Here is a 23,295-nt window from a genome sequence, read left to right on the forward strand (position 1 = left end):
TGTATTTATTCATCACACACTTATATAACACTTAAGTGAGACATACTGTTCCAAGTACTTTGGAAATATCAACTCATTTATTCATCCTTACAAACCTGGGATAGTTTAGTGGTAGGCACTACTGTTATCCTCAATCATGGAGAAATTGAGGAATTTGAGGTTACAGAATTGAGAAACTGAGGTAGAAATTGAAGAACTGAGAGATTGAGGTTGGCGACCTTGCCTGGGATTATGCATAGTTACTGAAAAAAAACAAGGCTTGAGCCCAGGCAGCCTGGCTGTAGAATCCATGTTCTAATGCCACTCCTTCATCTGACTAAACCCATTCTTTTTCAAATCTCAGCTCATGAATTAATACTTCCCAGAAGCTTTCCTAGATTTCCCAGTCTGAATTGGCATTTCGAATGGACTTAGTTTTGTCATGCACTTACAGTACTGTATAGTTAAAAAAAAAAAAGTCAATTTTTTTTTTTTTTTTTTTTTGAGATGGAGTGTTGCTCTTGTTGCCCACACTGTAGTGCAATGGTGCAATCTGGGCTCACTGCAACCTCTGCCTCCTGGATTCAAGCAGTTCTTCTGCCTCAGCCTCCTGAGTAGCTGGGATTACAGGCACTTGCCACCATGCCCAGCTAAGCTTTGTATTTTTAGTAGAGATGGGGTTTCACCATGTTTACCAGGCTGGTCTGTCTTGAACTCCTGACCTCAGGTGATCCGCCGCCTAGGCCTCCTAAAGTGCTGGTATTACAGGCGTGAGCCACCGCACCAGCCTAGACTAAATCTCTAACACAGAGAGAGATAGTTTTCATGTCTCCAAAGCCTAGCCCAATGCCCAGCATCAATAAGTAACTAAGTATGTGTTGAATTTAAAAAATAATAATAATAATAAATGCATGAGTGAATCGAATGTGTACATGAATTTACAAGGAAGCAGCAAGGGACATCAATAACAAACAATCTGAACAGTCTGCTGCTGAATCACCAAGTCACCTGTACACAATTTTATGAGGCATTTCAATTTTTGGCATAAGAGATGGCCTATCTTGTACCAAAAATAAACTTTGCAGTCTTTCTACAAATTTGACAGATTTTCATGGGAATTCAAATTAAATGCATGATTGGACATTTATTTGTTTGATCTACTCAGCAGATTTCTTTTATTTTCCTGTGTCAAGCATGAAAGTTAAAACTATTTCTAGGTCTTTCATCTTTGCTCGGCTTTCTCCTCAATTTCTTTGCTCCAGAATGTTGAACAAAACAGGTCCCTTTTTGTGGTTGGAAAGTTTGGCTTTACATAGAACCTTTCAACACACAACTGTCAGCACCTGATTATGGGTCATTTTTTAGCCTATAACTTTCACTTCCTTCCTTAAATAGGTCTTTCAGATGAATCATCTTTAGCCACTCTGTGATTATGCAGGGATCAGATATGCAGTATAGAAATGAACAAGATACACTCAAGTCCTTTCTTTCTTGTGTCATTCTGTGTTCTGATTTGGGGGTCTTCACTTTTCATTCAATAAAAATTTGACTGACTACTATGTGCCGGGTTTTGTTTGAGCTATCAGTTCATTAGCGCTTCCAACTACAGTGGGAAAAGTGGAGAACTGGGAAGATCACATCCACTAGTTTTGAGCTGTTTGGCATTCCTGGTTTGGAGACAAATTTGGTGGGAAAAGACTTGGGTGAGACTTATTTGTCCAACTTTTTTTCTATACCCCATGTAATTATTAAACTGTATGTGTGTATATGTGTGTGTAAGCAGTCAACCAGCATAGTTGCAGAGCCCATTAGCTACTCAAAAATTCATCCCTAGCCCATAATTTATGAATACTTCATCAAATTTATTCCTACAATATGCATGCTATTGGTCATAGCTATTTACTCATTAAATCAGTTTTTTAAAATATTATATTTAGGTAAATAATCTCTTTAATGGTGGTTTATTGTATCACATGTATACATGGTCATGAATATTAATATGAAAGAACCCACTTTTTTTCCTATGGGATAAGAAAACTCAAAATACCAAAACCTACAACGTTGGAATGTAGTAGAATGGATTAAAGAAAGAAGAAATTTGCAACAGGGATTCTTATCTTTTATCTTCCATATGAATGACATCCTAAATATATATGATCCTGACCTACATTTCCACATTTGAAGGCTGTTTCCTGAGCGAAATCAGCTACAATGAAATGTGCAGTAACAGACCTACAAAAATGAATAGGCAACAGAACTCAAGCTGAAGAATTAAATGGGCGAGATGCATAGAATAAAGTGCAGAACCTCAGATTTCGGAGACTTTTAAGAAAGATTTTTACCTCTTAAGGACACAAAAACTACTCCTTTGAGAGTTTTTCCAAGTCTGCAAAAGATGATTCTGGCTTTGGGCGGCTACTTCCTCTCCTCTATCTTCTGAGAAGAGAAGACGCTAAAAGAAAGCAATGCTTTTGGCATCAGTAATGGAGAACTGTCAGAGAATCAACAGAGAAGCAATGCCTGCAACGTGGTAGGAAGAAGAAAATGACTTCACAGGAGAAGGTGGGCAGAGGAAAGTAAAAACAGTCCAAGCTGGAAGCAGAGGAAATGGCTCAGGGGAGAAGCTAGGAGTGAGAATAGCTGTGGGGTGTGAAGGCAGCTTGTAGGAAAGAGAAAAGAAAATTTTTGAGGAAATTTTCTGAGAGCTATGTGTTCCTGTTATGGCTTGGATGTTTGTTTCCTCCAAATCTCATTTTGAAATGTGATCCCCAATTTTGGAGGTGGGGCCTTGTGGGAGGTTGTTTGGATCATGGGAGCAGATCTCTCATGAATAGTTTAGCACCATCTCCTTGGTAATGAGTGTGTTCCTGCTCTGGTAGTTCACGTGAGATATGTTTGCTTACAAGAATGTGGCACCTATCCCCCGTCTCTTTTGCTCCTGCTCCTGTCATATGATGTGTGCTGTCTCCCCTTCCCTTCCACCATGATTGTAAGCTTTCTGAGGTTCTAGCCAGAAGCAGATGCTAAGGCCATGCTTGTACAGACTGCAGAACCGTGAGCCAACTAAGCCTCTTTTCTTTATCAATTACCCAGCTCAGGTATTTCTTTACAGCAATGCAGAAATGGACAATACAGTCCCCTTCACAGTGTGTGAGAAATACAAGTAAAGTATTTGAGATATTCTGAAATTACTACTGGTGGCTAAGTTCCTTTGCACATGACACTGCCTTGGATCAGAACTACATGGCTTATTCCTTTATAAACACTGCACATCTTTTGGAAAGGGAAGACAGTGAAATATTAAGAAAACCATCTTAACCACATCCTGGTAGGATTTTAGGCCTCTGGAGGACATAGTAGAAGTCCTTTGAATCTCTACATTAACTCATTCTATACTCAGAGCACACTGTTCCTCCTCCTTTTCCCATCTTCATTTACTGTTGTGTCCTTGTTGTATACAAACAACTTACTAGACTAAGGTCCTTGATGCCAATAACTGTGGTCTTTTTTTCCTTTGTATTCCACGTTCTATCCAGCATATGATTAGATATTCAATTAATTGAATAACCAATCCATTCTAGAATACACATAAAGTTATGCTAAATAAAGCAAGTTTAAATGTAATAAGAGGCCCACTTTCAGAGGCTGAGGCAGGTAGATTACTTGAGGTCAGGAGTTCAAGACAAGCCTGGCCAACATGTGAAATTCCATCTCTACTAAAGATATAAAAATTAGCTGGACATGGTAGCTCACGCCTGTAATCCCAACTACTTAGGAGGCTGAGGCAGGAGAATTGCTTGAACCCGGGAGGCTGGGGTTACAGTGAGCTGAGACTGAGCTCTACCACTGTACTCAAGCCTAGGTGACAGAGTGAGAGAAAGCCCAGTAGATTTGTTTTTGTTGCTTATTATTATAATTTCATTATTGATCTGATCAAATATTCTGGTTCAACAATACACTTAGAATCTAAGAAGTAAAGCTATTCTTTTTTACCTTACCAAAGTGTCTTTGTTGCAGTAATATATTTGGAACTCAATGACTATTACTATGCTTTCACACCTCAGAAAACATCACTGATTTAAGAGACTCTTCTGCTAGTAGCAGCTACAGAGGTAGCATTAATAATGCATGCATTTTTCAATCTTCTTGTTGAAAAATTAACTATAAAATAGGCCAATTTTAATTCTCTCAATTTTATGAAGATACACATGAAATCATAGCTATAGCTCTCACACTCATTGTTTTAATTGTCTGGAAATCTTTGTTGTCTCATTAGCTCTTATCCATCTACATATAATTCTAACATAATGAAACACACCAAGCCATCTCTAAATTCTAAATAGCAGTATGCTGTGTATAGTATATAACATTAAGATTTAATGGCTTGGTCAGAGCACCTATTGAGAATCTGGATGGAAGGCACTGTGTACTAGTAACTGTAGGGAGTTAAAAAGGAATCAGAGGCCGGGTGCAGTGTCTCATACCTGTAATCCTAGCACTTTGGGAGGCTGAGGTGGGTGGATCACTTGAGGCCAAGAGTTTGAGACCAGACTGGACAACATGGTAAAACCCCGTTTCTACTAAAAATACAAAAAAAAAATAATCTGGGTATGCTGGCACATGCTTGTAATCCCAACCACTTGGGAGGCTGAGGCATGGGAATCGCTTGAATCTGAGAGGCAAAAGTTGCAGTGAGCCAAGATCATGCCACTGCACTCCAACCTGGGTGACAGAGCACAACTCTGTCTCCAAAAAAAAAAAAGGAATAAGAGCATTTTACTTTCACAACAAGGAACATACATACAATATGCATAAAATGTCACTATGACATGAAATAAAAAACATTAAAGAATGCATGTACACACATATTTCTGTCACACATTCCCAAAATTACATTGTTAATTGTGTGGTTGCTCTCTACACATGCACACATTACTAGATATACTTGTTTGTGACCAAGTAGAAGAGTCAAGGCAAGAAGAAAAAGCTGGAAGAGGTAGCACTTTACTGGGCTATGTGACCTATGATAAGTCCTATGGTCTCAACTGAGCCACTGTTTCTTCTGTGGAAAGGAGTCCATCTTCCTCTTGGGTAAGTTGTAAGGAGTAAATGAGGTAATAGATATGTGCCTAGCACAGAGCATTTCATAACCACTCATTCTCCTACCATATTGCCTTTTACTTTGATTTCTGTCAGCCTACACTTTCTTGGCAGTTCTGCTTCTTAAACACCAAGATTTAACAAAACAAAAACATATTTCTGATTCCTATATACCAAGCAGTTCTATATATTGTTTTTATAAAAACATGAAACCATACACACCAGTAATAAGAAAGTAGCTTAAATACATAAACACTAATGAGAGCTGTCCATATGTACATATAAATGCTTAGTATTTAAAGATACAAAGAGCAATAAATAGAAAGGAGAGGGGGTTTCTGGGAAGATCATAAAACTAGAAGACATAACTTGAAAAAGTATCATAAGTAAGAGGTCATTAAGCAAAAATTTCACAATATTTATGTTTTCAATTATGATGTAATGCACACTTTAGAAAATTTGGAAAGCATAGAAACACAAAAAGAAAAATAATATAATGCAAGTCATAAACTTGTACCAGATATAAATTCTGCTAACATTTGGTGTTTTCCTTCTGATGTTTTTCTTTGTATATATTATCTTTTTTTCACCTACTTAGAATTATACTATCTATATGGCTTTGTGCTTTTCTTTTTGGTTGTATAGTAAAGATTTTCCATGCTATTAAATATTTTCCGAAATCATGATGTTTAATGGTTGCCTTTTATCCATAAGATATACTCTGAATTTAACCACCGATCTATTATGAGACTTTTATGTCATCTCAACTTTTTTACTGTGAGCAGAATTTTAGATGATGAGAAAAATGTATTTTAGTTAAAAATAACATTTTAACCAAAATGATATAAACCTTACATTCTAGACCATGATGAGAAAGAGATGAAAGGGAACAGCTCAGAATAGAACACCAGCATAGAATTATGTTCTATTTAATATACTGTCAGATAGTATAACAATGCAACTGTGTTTCTAAGTAAGTCAAAACCATCTTAAAGAAGTCAGAGAGAATTTACTTACACCAAGGAATAGATGGAAATTATTCAGTGAAAAGCCTATGTTCTTCCCAAAACTGATGAATCAGACATGACTTGGCTTTTGCTGTCATACTTGGTCTCTGGAAAGTGTCCTTTGTGATAACAGGATGTCATATTTAATCAACATCAGGTAGCAGGATGACATCTGGGTAATAAAGCAGATATAGAGTCCCTCTCATGAACAGGTTGATCTCAAGCAATCTCCGCCATAGCCTTCAAAGAGCGAAAGGAGGGTAGGCAGAAGGAAGAAGGCCTGAAGGAAAGATTTCTTCTGTTCAAAGCCATATAATCCCAACTAACCAAGCATTTTCTAGTGGCCTCCTTCTCCAACGACCCCCTCAGCACAGGCTCGACACACTGTAGGCTGGCATACACTGTCAGTTCTTGGGTTTAGCTGTTCTAAACCCAAGCATAAGGACACGTCAAAGAACAAATTCCATATTCTTGATTGGCATCCCTCTACTCCTCTTTTGTAAAACAGTATTAGTCCTTCCTTAAGTCTCATATCATTCTGATGTCGACCATCTTCCTTTGTTATACCAAAACTTAGCAGTTAAAGGTTAAAACTACTATCTGTGTAGTTATGAAATGAAGAATCATTAACAAACACAAGGAGAACTTTGGCAGAAAATGAACTAAGGAAGAAGGACCCAGATTGTAGGAATATGTTGAACAGAAAGCCTGGAGACAGAAGTAAACAAAAGCTAACAGAAAGAAGGAAATGAGGAGAAAAAGTCAAAGAAACAGAAACCAGAGAGATCAGATCAGAATAAGGCATCAGAAAAAAGTCAACACTGGAAGACCAGGGACCATTGCAGAGTTTCAAAGACAAACAGTACCTTAAAACTGAAGTTAGGACTGCCTCAAATGGGAGGACATTATTTGCTCCTTGTAATAAATCAAAATCCACAGATTGGCATCCTAGGCACAGAATCAAGAGGTTAAGATGACTGCATTGGGTTTAGTAAACTAGCACCCCATTCGATTCCTCTGAAACCCGGCAATTTGTCTAGCTTTGTGATTAGGGTCCTTTTCTCTTAACTTCCCTACTTTCTATTCTCTCACCTCATAGTAAGTCAGACTCCTTTTTGATTACTAGCTTCAGCCTAAGCTACATTGCTCCACAGAATCCGCTGATTTCTGGTTAAAACTACTGTCTGTTGTAGCTACTTCCTTCACCCAAGCAGGAGATATCTTGCTCCTTTTTGCTGAGAAGGAATTCTGTGCAGGACTGTGGAGAGAGAACAGCCCTGGGATGAGATCTATATGTCCTCAGCTCATTTTAGATGAAGACAGATGTCCTTTTTCATTCCTTCTCAGGACTGGAAGAGATGGAATGAGTTTGACCCACTGAGGACTCTTCCTCCTATTTCTCTTGGAGTTGACAGAGAGGGAAATACAGGAAATATACCAAAACAGATAATCCCAGAGACATCCTAAAGCACAAAAATCTTCCAAGAAATGCTCCTTCCTCTGGGCAGGATTTACATAGTTCTGCACTAGTCCACAGGCCCACACGCAAGGTGTTGGCTTTGCTGAGCTTCACCTCTCTCCATAATCCTTCCCAGGTACTCAGTACCTGTTTCTTCTTTATCCAGTGTTCAATTTTAACAAAAAGCACTTTTGCTCTCTCCTTATCTCCAGGCAAACATAGCTAAAGCTTTCCTCTTCATACCATATTTTCATTTAAACAATTACCATTTTATGCATTGACAATAGATGTTTACATGTGAGAGGCAACCTCAAGGCAATTCCAGTGTATATTTAAGACTCTTAAAGATAAATTTTCACATTTTAGCATGAATAATAACATAATTCGTATCTACTGAGTCCCTGCTAGATGCCAGCTGCTTTGCTAAGTGCTTTACAAATATTATATAACTGATTTTTTTCCAATATATTCAACATAGAATTGATTCCTTCCAATACATCACTTATTCCCATTTTACAGATGAGAAAACTGAGGACCATACAAATAGTACGTGATGGAATCAGGACTCAAATACAAACCAAATGACTCCAACACCCATGCTCTTGCCATAATTCTATATGGTTTCTTGATCTGGATAATTCTGGCATTCATTTGACAGGGAGGGTGGCACTTGTCAACATCCTGCAATGGAGGCATATAGCCACCATACAACATGAGAGTTTAGTCACAAAACCATTTAACTGGTCTAAAATGGTTGCGTGTAAGGCTAGCTAGACTAAGTTTTCATACTAGTCACCTTTTTAGGTAGCAATAAAAAAGAAAAACTGTAGAATCATCCCTTGACTGCCATTCTGGGAAGTAAAATGGTATTTCGAGTGGTCATTCAACCGCCTCCAAAGCCTTTGTCAGAGAAATTGAAGGTATTGTTTCAATCAAAGACTCCCTTTCATTTCACTGCCCTTTCTCAAGATGGGACATCCCACTGCTTATCAATAAAATTAAAGCCAAGCACTTTGGCTGGACCTCAGGACTCTGCAAGCTCCTCCCACAGTCTTGTTATTTTAATTATCTTATTGATTGACTCATTGGTTTTTAATTGACAAAAATTGTATAAATTTATGGGCTGCAATGTGATGTTTTGATATACCCATACATTGCATAATGATTACATCAAGCTATTCACATATCCATCACCTCACATCCTTACCTTCTTTACTGCAGTCAGAACATTTAAAATCTGTTTTCTTAACAATGTTCAAGTTTATACTACATTATTAACTATAGCCACCATGCTCTATAATAGATTTTCAGAATTTATTCCTCCTGCCTAACTGAACCTTTGTTTCCAGTCTTCATAGCCATCTGCTCTAGTTTTGAGTTCTCACTGCTGCTGGGGTGCCTGCTGTCCCTCACTCGCAGCTTATCCCCCGCCTGTTCCCTACCTCTGGCTGCAAAGATGTCATCACTTCTCTCCACCCGCCTCCCTTATCAGCCATTCACTCAGCACTCTCTTCACTCACACTCACTTCATCAGCATACTACTCTGTAACTATTCTAAAGCCCATTTTAGATTTATGTATGGTGTGTGTTCCCAGCCAGAAAGTAAGGACTGTGAGGATGGGCTTCTGTTTTTCAGATAATGAGGGAGTTAACTTCATGAACAACGAATTCAGGAAACATAGATTGTACCATTCCTGGCACAAGCATCCATATATTATAATTTTCATACTAATGTTAACAAATCTTATTTTTAGTGCTTTTCTTCATAGAAATATGTTCAAGGCACAATGGGCCTTGGACACTTGTTTGAAAGGTACTGGAGTCTCACAACTCCAGCATCATGTGCAAGGTTAAGACAAGAGGCCAGAGAAGGCTAGCTCACTTTAGATCAGTGATCCTCGGTGGGACAAATGCCTGGAAACTTTTCTGGTTGTCACAATGTAGAGGATGAATATATTAATGGCATCTAGTGCATAAAGGCTGGGGAAGCTACTATACATCCTAAAATGAGCAACACCCAACAACAGATAATAATCCACCCCAAAATATCAATAGTGACAAGGTTAAGAAATCCTGGTTCAGAAAAAACAAAACTATTCTAAAGTCAAGTTGCTAGCATCGCCTGATGTTTTCAAGGGTTGTTCATTGTCCAATGCACAGAATATAGATTTTATTTTTTTAAGTTTGAGAATGCCACCATTCTCAATCACAGCCTTTCATTCATTTTAACTAAAAACAGTGTGCTGTGACCTGTTTCTTCTCCACTTTTGAAATAGCTATATCAACTTTAAAAATGATTTTTTAACTTTTCCATGTTTGTATGCGATATAAATTAGTTTCCAAATTGTTAAGGATTTGAATTGGAAGAGATCTTGGAGATTATTTGGCCTAACCTTCTCATTTTACATGTAAAGAAAGAAACCCAATATGGTCAGGAGACTTCTTAGTAGAAGAGGCAGGACTGGATCTTAAGTGCCCTGATCCACATTCCAGGGCTTATCCAGTATCACACAATGCAACTACTACTTAAGTGAAGGGATAGATTCTTCTTTGGGAGATTATTTCTTTCTATGGACAGATTTTAGCCTTTTTGGATTAACTGTTCTCTATAACTAGGTTCACTAATCATACATTAGAAAATAATTGCTACAGCCATACATGATGAAATATTTGTCCCCTGGGGAGACAAGATTCAGTACAAAAATTCCTTTTGGAAGTAAAAATTCTAAAGCCATCTGTCATTTTTTGCTTCTAAGCTCATTAGGTAATACATTTCAGAATACTTTCATGATTGCTTCAAATAACCATGTTTTAATCTTTATCTTTGTTATGTATTAGTCAGCTTTTTTAATAAATAACATGTTATTATAAACATTTAAATGAGGAACCACACTGAAAATCTTTCAAGAACAATCTTAGTATTTTTGTCCTATGCAAAAACTTTGGTTTTCACTTCATTGCCAAGGGAATTACTGGACTGAGAAAGCTAATTAACTTATTTATAATCATGTAGCACATTTGTGGTAAAGATTAGAGTACCCCGTTTTTTGGCTTGTTTGGGTTTGATTTTTGTTTTATTTTACAAAGAAAAATTTCCTCTAAATCATGAATTAGTTGGAATTCCCAGTATGTTCTTCAGGCTACATTGTGTCTGAGGGGCATTCACTTCTGAGCTTTGTGACAAATGTGAAAAAAAAAAAGTAATAAAAGTTGATTTCATTATTTCTTAATAGTTACTATTGAGCTCAGTTTGTTGAAATATTTATAATATGAGGATTACAGATCAATTTGCACTTTTACCTCCCACCATTCAACTTTGAATTTCTGCCATTTACCCCAAAGAAGGTTCAGTGGAAATGCATAGAAATATCAGCTTGAATTGAACATCTCAACTCAAGGAATAATTCGAAACAATGCTCCATTAATCAAGAAAAATGTCACTAGTCCCTATTTTGATTAAAAACAAGGAACAGAAAGGAATTTGAGCAGACTAGAACTTCTTACAATGACTTTCTTGGGATTTATAACAGAAAGAGGAAGTTACTTTCCAGAAGTTCTGTTTGAAGTAGAAAGAAATGTGTTGCTGGCACACAAATACCAGATAGGCTGACAGCACTATTAGAGGTAGGAATGATGTGCAGAAAAATAGCCACTAAATGTAGTGACAACTTTGAGTGACAGATAAAGAATAAAAATGAACAATTTCCCTGACAACATGTCAGGAAACAAATGCCTCTTTCTTTCAGAAGAAAAAGATATATACGGTTGCAAATTCAAGCAGCCTCCCATCTAGTGAACTTCTTATACCCTTGCAGAGCTATAATTTTGGCCCAAAATGGAACAATCCCTTTGTAGAAATTGTTACCTCTTCACTTCATTGAAGGTTTACAACAGTTTATTCAGACTGTTTCTGTCCAGTTTTAACAATGTGTTTTATACTAACATTGTCCTGTCTACTGCATAATAAAATCCAAGAATAGGTTAGTCATTCCGTTTTTTATAGGCTAAAGGCCATCATAAATTCAGATGTTCTACTCAAAGCAAATTAGCATGAGTTTTTGTACCAAAAATAGGTAGCATCTTATAAGTTATCTCTATATACAATAATAAGATAATAAACTTGTGCATCAGTTTAACTTTGTTAACTCGAGACATTGTGGGAAAAGACCTTCAAGATTACATAATACATGTCTGTATCAACAAAATCTTGGCTTTGCTAACAAAATGAACACAAATGAATATTACCCAAACTTCCCAGAAATACAAACATTTAAATTTAAATAATATTCATATGATTCCATATTATTTAAACTTTCCAAAATTTCTAGAGTGGATCAAAGAGCAGAAAAGAAAATAATGAGTCTCTACCTCTGGCTATTATGTATGCAGGTTCACTGGGTGATGGAAATTCTATGGTGATAGCCTTTCATCACAAAAATGAATGTTTCTGGAGAGATATTTCCACAAAGGTTCATCTGCACTGAGGAAAGAAATAATAATTAGACAATATAATCTAAAGGAATCATTTCTAATTATCCTACACCATCTTGAAAAACTTATATCTGTATCAGACCAATCATTTTGTTTCAGCTAAGGAGAACAATGTCTGTTTGTATAGCACAAGAATCTCTGAGTCCCAAACAATAAAGAAAGCTAAACCATATTACAGAATTAATCAGTCCAGTTCTGAGAATTCCCTAGCTATGCACAATGCAGTTTGAATAAATAGATCTCAAGGGAATTTTTCTATTTTAAAAAATAATTGTTTATGACTATGTTTACATGCGCTATTATTGAAGGGATTCTCACTCTGCCCAGAAATTCCAAGAAATATGTTGAAACATGACTTTCGCATGCTGTTACATTCCACCATTTGTGCATTGAGGTTTCATATTATGCTTCATGGCAATGGTTGTTTCCATTTAGTGAAATGATGAGAAATTCACTTTGCTTAAATTTCAATTTTGATCTTTGCATAACATCAAAATTTCTTTTTGAAAAAATAATAGATGAATGAAGCTGGAGGTTATTATCCTTAGCAAACTAATGCAGGAACAAAAAACCAAGTATTGTGTTATAACTTATAAAAGGGAGCTAAATGATAAGTACTTATGAACCCAAAGAAGGAAACAATAGACACTGGGGTCTACTTGAGGGGGATGGTGAGAGGAAGAAATAACTATTGGATATTGGGCTTAATATCTGGGTGATGAAACAAATAACTATTGGGTATTGGGCTTAAGACCTGTGTGATGAAAAAAAATCTATACACCAAACTCCCATGACACGTGTTTATCTATGTAAAAGAGCTTTGCATGTAGCCCTCAACCTGAAATAAAAGTTACAAAAATCAGATAATAGTTAAAAAGGAAAAATGACAGAAATTGATGATTTCTGTTTTATGCTTAATATTCAAGTTGAAAGTATACCATTTATAAGGCAAAGCCTCAGCCAAGAATTTACCTCCTAATCATCAGAACTTCCCCTTACCTTCTCACCTCCTCAGCTACAGTGACTTCTCTTTGATCCTGCTTATTTCTGTATGCTTGACAGCTGACATGTCAGGTCATCATCTAACTAACTCACTTTGGGGCTCAATGCATAACACCTAGACCATGATGTCTTCAATTCTAATGACAACGAAGGATGTAAATTTTTGAGCATTTACCATGTGTTGAGCACTATAATAGGTGCTCTATATTCATCATTTCATTTAATTCTGATGAGAATTCTATGAGATATTGCTATTCCCTTTAGCATATGAACAAAGGTTTAGAAAGGGTTAAAAAGGTTAAGGGAACATGCAGGTAGAAGTAGTAGAACCTAAATTCAAATCCAGACCTGCTCATTATAGTAAGAGGAAGAATGAACCACTTTATTCCTTCCTCACAGTAGAATCTGAGAACAAGGGACATTTGCTAGGAATCAAGTCGAGTCCTTGCTAAATGACGGGCCTCCAAGGTTCCCTTTGTGTGACTAATGAAGATCTTAAGGAAACACAAGCCAGCAAAGGGACCTTTCTTTTATTCTCAGCAAACACAAAGAGAAAAGAGAATGGGAAATCAAGTAAAAGGCCTAGACTTCACAAAATGTTGAGAATTACTGATTACATGGAAGGAGAAACTATTCGATTTTTTTTTTTATTTAATAGCACCAACTGGCCGGGAGCGGTGGCTCAAGCCTGTAATCCCAGCACTTTGGGAGGCCGAGGAGGGTGGATCACAAGGTCAACAGATCGAGACCATCCTGGTCAACATGGTGAAACCCCGTCTCTACTAAAAATACAAAAAATTAGCTGGGCATGGAGGCGTGTGCCTGTAATCCCAGCTACTCAGGAGGCTGAGGCAGGAGAATTGCCTGAACCCAGGAGGCAGAGGTTGCGGTGAGCCGAGATAGCGCCATTGCACTCCAGCCTGGGTAACAAGAGCGAAACTCCGTCTCAAAAAAATAAAAATTAAAAAAAATTTTAAAAATAATAGCACCAACCATATGTCAGTCACTGTTTAAGCACTTTACAAATATTAACTCACTTAATCCTTATAATAACCTACAAAATGGTTATTACGATTATCTCACTTTGCAGATGAAGAAACATATGTAGAAAAAGATTCACTGCTTACTTCCTTGTGCTGCTGATAAGGGACCAAACTAAGGTTCAAACCTGGTCAGCACAGCACTAGACCAAACCCTTAACCACTATAATATACTGCCCCTGACAGGAAAATAGTGTGTTCCTTTTATGAGCTTAAGTTAGTGTTTCCCACTTGAGGGTCCAAGAGCCCCTAGGATCCTCAAACCCTTTCAAAGAGGTTCTCAGATTCTCCTCAAGAACTTTTTAACGTTATGTTTAGTCCTCAGTTTAAGGGAAACTTAAGCTATAACTGATATAAAGAGTTTTCCACCTTTGTAAAGGCTGGTTATTAAGAAGGACCTCAGCTGGGCACGGTGGCTCATGCCTGTAATCACAGCACTTTGGGAGGCTGAGGCGGGAGGAACACAAGGTCAGGAGTTCAAGACCAGCCTGACCAAAATGGTGAAACCCCGTCTCTACTAAAAATGCAAAAATTAGCCAGGTGTGGTAGCACACACCTGTAATCACAGCTACTCAGGAGGCTGAGGCAAGAGAATCACTTGAACTCGGGAGGCGGAGGTTGCAGTGAACCAAGATGGTGCCACTGCACTCCAGCCTGGGTGACAGAGCAAGACTCCACCTCAAGAAATAAGAAAAAACAAAAAGTAAAAAAGAAGGACCTCAAATTTGGGGTGTGCCAGCCAGAAGGAAAGAGCACGGTGCACTGGGGCAGGCCACAGTATCTGATCCACCACCCACACCTCCAGATTTCCTTCAGATGTTGGTCCTTTCATGAAGACATTTTTAGAACTCCCAAACATATTTGCTCTCTGAATGTGTTCAATAAATTACAACTGATTATTATAAGAATTAAAGATGTCATGGACTAGGTGTTGTGCATGAGCCCCAAAGTCAGTCAGAAGATGACCTATCATGTCAGCTGCCAAGCATACAGGAATAAGTGGGAGCTGGGATCAAAGAGAAGTCACCATAGCTGAGGAGGTGAGAAGGTAAGGAGAATTTCTGAGGACTGGGAGGTGAATTCATGGCTAAGGTTTTGTCTTGTAAATGGTACACTTTTACACTTATAATATAATATAATATAAACAAAATTAAAACCATCAGTTGCTATTATCTTTCAAAGAGAAGTTTTGACATTATGCAAAGATCAAAACTGAAATTTAGGCAAAGTGAATTTCTGATCATTTCACACTGTCCTTTGTGTGTAGCTCTCTTGCAACCCTTCACTCACAGTGATCAGTGTTGTAATAGTCATTACATTTACCAACCCATTTCTATATTGAATCAGTCTTGAGAATGCAGTATAGACTGCTGGTTGCCCTCAAAATCCATTCTCCCTTTCTTCTCCAATAAATAGAAACCCGAACATTAGCTGGAGACATTACCAAGCAGCTAAAAGACCGCATTTCCCAGGATTTTTCGCATATGTAAGTGACCCAGGCAGCTGAGTTCTGGCCAAATGAAAAACAAATCATGGTATTTTAAGACCTCCAGAAAATCTCCTTTATAGGGAGGAGGGTGCCCATCTCTTCCTCCTTCCTTTTTCTTGCTGTTACAGATACAAATGAGACAGCTAAAGTTACAGAACCCATCATGAACCATGCGGTGGCCTTGGGAACAGAAGCCAAGCCTAGGCAACAGAAGAGTAAGGAAGATGTAGCTGAAGTCCTTAGTTGGCAGTGGACTACTTCACTCCAGACTCCTTTCATAGGAGGGAAATAGACTTCTGTTTAATTTGGTGGTGTTTTTAATTTTCCTGTGCTATGCAGCTAAACTTGATCTTCACTGTGGTGTAAGTACAGAGATGGTGTTTTATTCAGCTTTGACTTCACTAAAATATGCAATATGAAGTCTCAGTGGAGGAATGTTCCACCGAAAAACATATTCATTGAATTGAACCTCCAAAACCATTAAATGGCCCAGAATTCTCCAGAATATGCCCTGAACTTCCCTCCAGCCTTTTTACCCCTCTCTAATTAAACATGTTCAAGATAAATTTTATAAGTATTTCTCTTTCCATCTTTCTTAATTATAGGTTACCTAACAGAAAAATGTTCAATGAAAAAGCTTACTGAATATTCTGTATGCTTAAATGTATTTTGTTAGCTTTAAAATTAAAAGATGTTGCAGAGTATTATTTTCTGTCCTTTATTGAAAACATAAAACTTCAGCTTTATTATTACAGATTGAATCAACTTTGGGAAGGGGGATAAACTGAAAACAAGCCAGTATTTACAATATATCTTCTATAAAATATTTCACTTTGAGCTTCAAACAAGCGAGTTACAAGCAAGGTTTTAGAGGATAACATATTTGTAAATTGGTGGGTCTAACTAATTATAGACATGTAAACAATAAAAACTAGTACTGTAGCTTCTGCATCTTTAGAACTATTAAACCTTAGGATATTCCTTAATAATAACTCACTAATAGACTCTTATCAATTTTAATTATTAAAATTTTGTCCTAGTAAAACAGTGATTACAGTTTTTTATTCTTAAAAAAAGTATTAAACTCTAAGTGAAATTTCACACATATCTTAGACTTCCATGTTATCCAGGTTAACAAAAAAACCGTTATTAAGTCCTTTTTTATAATATTTTAATATACATAGTGAAATATTTGTAAAACTTCTATGTTCAAATAGAAAATGTTCAATAGTTCATTTTTTTGCATCTTATGGAATTATTTAATGTATTTGTTTTCAAGTTTTAACTAGTATTATCCAGTCTAAACTTAAACAAATAGTTATTATTAAAAATAATAATAGTCAATGCTTCAAGTCCAGTTATTGAATACCTACTTTGTGCAAGGCACCTCCTTAAGAACTTTAAATAATCCACAAACAGAATACTAAAATTCAAGAATGCTAACAATATACCCTGAATTATACAGATAAAAAGCCTAAGAGCTATTTTTCAAATTCAAGTCATTCTACATCTAAATCTGGGGTTTTTTCTACCAGGGTACACTGTGCTGCCTCCAATCAATGAGCAAGGGGACCATAATTTCATTCTTTTTTGTCTTACATTTTTCTTCAGGTAGGATTTAATCATTCTGGTGCCAAAAGATTTCTCAACCTATTTTCCAGAACCAAGAGACATTTTAAGTCTTACTAGCATATGAGTTATACAGCCAATAGGTCCATGTAAGTGAGCATAACATCTTGCATGACTGAAATATCAGGTTCCACCAGATTTGACTGGTGTATAAAAATGATAAAATAAATTGGTTCATTATATAAAGAATGTATCATCACTGTCATTATTTATCTTTAAGCTTCCTGAGAGTCAGGGCAACAAATCAAATAAGATAGGCTACATAATTCTTATATCAAAACTTTGGAAAAAAACACATTTTTCTGGTACCAAATTCTAAAATGAATATATTAAAATTGTATCAGCTATATAAAGAAACATAATAATGTCTTAAATAGCAGTCTTGTAAATAACAGAGAAGTGATATTACCTGCCTGTTTATTGCATTATGCCACTCTGAAAGCCAACAAGGCAACAGTAAAGTATAATTCAGCAACAGTGAAGTATAATTTAGCAGAAATAATTTTTGCAAAGGTCTCACAGTTAATAGCTGTAAACATCTACAGGAATCAAATTTTACTTAGCTAACAGGGTACTATGTGTACAAGATACAGAAATTTTAATCAGCTTGAGCCACAAAATACATAGCCATCCAGATGCCTACTGTCCAAATTGTCTCAATATTTCTTTGAGTCGCACAATACTGCACAAAATTGTGTGTTTCATTTCTCTTTGAGCTCAAAAACCCCACCAGCCACTTATACATTCAAACAAAGCATTATTTTGTCATCTTGCAACACCTTCCCCTTACACACCTGACATCCCTGTAACTATGAATACAAAACCAATGTTATGTCACAACCATCAGTCTTTGCCAGCTCCTCCCTAGGCTATAACCCCAGAGACAAGTCACTGTAAAGAAAGGGCAAGGGCAAAGCCACCAGAGTTGACCTATTGTGTTGAAAGTACTTCTTCTCTCCCACTTTCAGCAGCAGGTTGTGAGAGGACACTGAAGTCATCCTCATGTATGTTCATACTAAGAACGGCCTTTGCCTCAGCATTTGCTTTGTGAATGAGGTCACTTTAACAGACACAAGAGAAGTGACATGATGAAGAGATGTGGCCCTTTTCCTCGTTAAGACATCCCATAAAACAGAGAATACAGTCCCTCCTGAGGAAACATAGACATTTTAAATTCATAGTTATCATTACATATTTAAAGATAATCAGCAGCAGCAGTCTTACTTAGATTGAGGCAGGAATGGAAAGCAGAGTATAGAAAATTCCTTACCTAGTTCGCAAAGGTACTGAGAAGCTTCATGGTTGTAAAGCACTTGGACTGAAGACACAAAGCATGATCTTCTTACCACGTCACTGTAACTGACAACCATATGGTCCCATCTTCCATTAATTGGACCTAGATGTTGTATATATTTGATGATTATGGTAATAGGTGATGTGATTATAAGATCTCCTCTATAGGGGATTTTGTCCATGAATAAAATTATCCTTATCCTGTGGGAGAAAATGTTTCTCAGCTTGAAATCATTTATTTTTGTCATCAGTGGATCAGAAACAGTGCCTTAGGCTTCTGGTGTCCAAAAGTGTCTTTGAGTCAAGTGCCTGTCTAAAGAGGTTTCTTTAAAAAAAGAGAGAGAATGAAGCCTCCATTTGTACCACGTGATGCTATCTTATCAGTCATCTAGACTTGTTACCAGTTAAGATCCTTTACTGTTGGGTGAATTGAGCTTAAAGGTAGATAAAATAAAGCTATAGTTACACTATGTAAACTGATCTGGAAAAAAAAAATTAACAAGCAGTTTACCTACCATGATACTGTACATAGTACTTGTGTTCATTTTACTTGAGTCTAGAAACCATATGTAATTCATTCTCAGCATAAATGTGTGAATTTTTAAATAGCCCTTGTAATTAAATTGGGAGTTATTAAGAGCAACACAGAATCAAAAGTTCATGATACTTGTTATCTAAGTCTCAGATTGTGAAATAAAGAGAAATGTCAAGTTTTTAGTGCGGCTTTTTTTCTTAACTCTATCAATAAGGAAAAGTACTTAAAACACCTTGTGGCTTTGCAATGTTCTCTTAAATTTTTCTAGTAAAATCTGAAACTTTAAGTTAAAAATCTGCATTGCTTTCAAATTATTTTCCCTGTAAGAATTACATGCTGTTCAGGCTTTTTATTTCTGCTTAATTTTACTGTTAAAGTATTTCTGTTTGAACATTGAGTAATTTGGCCCTAGTTGTTTTCCCCATAGTCACAGTTCATCTAATAAGAGGTTAGTAGATGAATTTAGCTCTCCCTTTCAACAAAGCAGGTGTCAATGCAACCCCATATATCTCAATGAATAACAGATGTAAAACCTCCTTGACTCCTTATTCTCAGCTACTTTTGAAAAGTGGAAGTCAGATCCTTCAGAAAAGATGATCTATTATCTTTGTACTATAAGCAAAAGACAGATATGGAAACTCACATAGCTTTCTCTTCACTCATCAAAAAAGAGACGAAAGACCAAGAAGATTCATGTCATCTACAGCCTGTCCCATTTTCCTCAAAGTGAAAAATACACAGTAGCTCAAAATGAGAAAAAGCTAAATTCCTATTACTTTTCAAAAAGCAGCATAGTACAAAGGGACCATGGAAGACCTTTCTGGAAAATGTATCTACATAAATCCAAAAGGATATTTTTAAGGAACTGGGAAAATCTGAAAAACCCAAGTGAATGGAATAATTTAAAAATATAATACCTTGTCATAATATGTAACTATTTGAGTGTTGACAGACACTTGGATTTTCTAGTAAAAGGGTGATGTCTTTGCCTAGAAGTTTTGTGACATGAATTAGTTAAGACTTTGTAAACTCCAGTTGTTCTGTGTGGGATGGAGCATGGTGTGGTTTTAAAATTAAGAAAGTAAGCCAAGAAAGGAAAGATTTAAAATGTAAGGTACTAATTTCATCCAAAAACACTTGACCTTTGTAGGGTTCCTTGTAGGATCTGAGACTGATACAAGTCATCACTGATATTTCACTGCTTTCAAAGAATAAACTAATAATGTCTTTCTTACAACGTGTCTTTAGGGTTATTGGGTCACCTTCTTGCTTTGCCTGTCAGCTAACTCAGCTTTATTGTTTACTAAAAAAGGGCTCATAATTCATGAAAAACATTTTAGTATAGTATTTTTCTTATTTTTATCTTTATCTTCTACACTCAATTTTACTAAAAATTAATTCATTCAATATTTTAGTTGTACAGATGCCCAAATGCCTGGCTAATCAACTGATGCTATTGTATTGCTACAGAAAGTAGGTATAAATTTTATTTAGATTTCAAATCATGGAAATAGGTACTGTTTCACTTCCAGAAGAATGAATCACTGCAGTTCTTATTTGTCATATTTAATGAAAGTTAAAACTTCAATCATTTACCAGTGAATAAACTCAAAGACCACTTTCTTAGTCATGAAAATAGACCGTGATCTGAAAATTTAAGAAAATTAATATAAAATAAGTTTTTGACATTAATTTTTGTTTTCTATAATAATCCACTATTCATAATTTATTTTAGGATTATTAAATGTGCATTACGTATTCCACAGGAATGTTGCATCATTAGGATAGAAAGCAAACAAAGCTATTGTTTTATCAAATTAATCAATTAATATTAGGACTACAGATAAAGAACCAATGGTGATAAAGGAGATAAACTTCAGTATCTGCTGGTATACTTCTGTTACATTCATCAATTATTTCAGTCTTCATTAATTAGTTATAAGAGACACAAACATGTGTTCTTCAAGGAGTTGGCCTCATAATTAGATAAGTATGGCTTTGTAGGAATCTACTCAGCGTATTATATAACTCACAGAATAGCTTGTAATAACTCCACTTTTTATCATAACTTTACTACAAAATTAAGCAGAAAATCCATTAGTAGGGAAATGATAATGGAATAAGCTTTTCTCAGTATATGAATTTATAAATTTAGCTGGACAGTAACACAGCTTTAAACCTGATGGCCGGTAAATTTTTTTCAGCTGTTAGTGAAAAACTGGAGTCATTGCTCCTTTTTATTCTATATTTGATATTCAAGACAAGTAAATGAGTCCAATTTGTACAAACAGGATTTTAGTTTTTGAACAACCTTCAGTATTGCTCTAGTTACTCTTTAATTTTTGAATCATTGCATAGTGTTAACTCAGTTAATTGAAAAACTAACCAACTTTTTTAATAGGGGAGTGGTAGTTAAGAAAGTAACACTTCTACTTTAGGTATTTCCCATAGGAATCTATACTCCACTTAAAACTTGGTTTTAGAACCCTGCCACGGTCAAAATCACAAGAGTCCAGGCTGCAGCATGAGACCTAACATCATCCTGCACAGAAGGAAATGAAACCTTACCTAAGAGGTTGCCCTGTAAATGATATCAACCTCCCTGACTTAGGATACAGCTCAACTGAATTGTTTTCTCTGTTGAGCATGACATACACTGAGGGATATAATTGATTGGTGGTTTAAAGGAAGGAGCTATAACTTTCAGATTGTTTAACTGAAATCTTCTCAGAAATTCTCTTCTGAATGTCAAAATCCGCATTGTGTAGTCTCAGCAACCATTGAATTGCCACTGGAACAGCCATTTCAATAATCACTGGAAGATTAAGATGTGAGTAAGTTGTCCTATAAGACCACTCAAAATGCTGTTTATTTTTTCCTTTTTTGTTCAACAAGTTAAAAGGTAAAATGGCTCATTTTAACAGTATATGCATTTTAGGCTTTTTTTCACAGAAAAATTCATCGTAAGCATCATCAATCCATTTTAAATATTTTTTTAAGATTTAGTACCGAAAGAAATATATGTGTCAGATAATTCATGTTAAAAAAAAAATATGTAACCACATTGAAAATACACCAAATTATGTTCCCAAAGAAATGAGGAGGGCAAAATTCACATTTCTTAGCAGAATTTACAACTCCCTGCAAGTTCTGGCTTTTGTCTTTGCAATCTCATTTCCTGTGTTACTCCTCCTTACCCCATAGAATCCTGCCACACTGATCTTTCAGCTATGCAACCATATCTAACACTTCCCTAGTCATTACCTCTTCCTGATATGCTCATTTTCCTCTTTTGTGGTTGGCTCCTTCTCATCTCTCAGGATTAGCCTTAAATATCATCAACTCCCCACTTAGGCCTTTCCAAGCAATTTACCAAAAGGGGAAGGCCTCCTTGTTAGTCTCTATTTCAGCCTCTTGTTTGTGTATTTCTTAACATATAATTTGCAATTTTCTATTTATTTGCCTACTGATCCTCCATAGGCTTGTGTATGCCATGGGAAAAGAATAAAAATGTCCTATTCTATCTCGTTTCATGAGTGCATATCACTGTTCCTGGCTCTTGGCAAATTCTCAGTGAACATTTGCTCAGTGAATGAACTGATGCCCAAAAAGAGGTCATAAAGAAAAAGTATTCTATTTCTTTATGCTGGCATTTTTTTTTTCACTCAAATAAATATTAAATGCTAGACAATGGCCTCCTTTACCACCATAAAACTAACACCTTTGGAAGCAGTTCATTCTATAAAAATTAGTTCAAAATGTTTCGAGGACTCCCTATCATCAATGAAAAGAAGCTTGTGTTTCTTAGACAAGCAGCACATCAGGCCTTCAAAATTAGTCTCTACAGCCCTGCTCAGTTCCATTTCCCTCCATCCTCTGCCTACCTCTTCAAGCTCTGACAATGGTAAGTTGAGTCTGGCCTTGTGCCTGGGACAGAGCAGGAACTCCACCAATATTTGATGAGTTCTGTTGGCAGTTCCTTGCACATGCCTGCCTGTTTTAGTGGTGTCAACTGAGGCTGGAGAGCTAATCAGGAGACCAGATCTATAATACGAGTGTCTCTCTAGGACATGTTAGGAATTAAGGCATTTAACATCATGGGAATCTATTGGTTTTTTAATTTTTTTATTCAATTTTATTTATTCATTTTTGAGACAGAGTCTTGCCTTGTCACCCAGGATGGAGTGCAGTGGCACAATCTCGGCTCATTGCAACCTCCGCCTCCCAGGTTCAAGTGATTCTCATGCCTCAGCCTCCCGAGTAGCTGGGAC

The 23,295-nt window shown here is 36.4% G+C and overlaps 1 long non-coding RNA gene across 1 annotated transcript; it reads right to left on the reverse strand.

The window, feature by feature from the left end:
* Nucleotides 1–540: 540 nt before the first annotated feature.
* On the reverse strand, nucleotides 541–19,220 carry LOC108593187 (uncharacterized). The gene is made up of 5 exons (XR_001913571.4): nucleotides 18,467–19,220; nucleotides 11,914–12,025; nucleotides 6,953–7,034; nucleotides 6,097–6,258; nucleotides 541–4,559 (listed from the first exon to the last, which is right to left on the reverse strand). It is a non-coding gene; the product is annotated as an uncharacterized LOC108593187 (long non-coding RNA).
* Between the last annotated feature and the right edge of the window lie 4,075 nt (nucleotides 19,221–23,295).

The sequence above is a fragment of the Callithrix jacchus genome, chromosome 9 (genome assembly GCF_049354715.1).
Source record: "Callithrix jacchus isolate 240 chromosome 9, calJac240_pri, whole genome shotgun sequence".
NCBI lineage: Eukaryota > Metazoa > Chordata > Mammalia > Primates > Cebidae > Callithrix > Callithrix jacchus.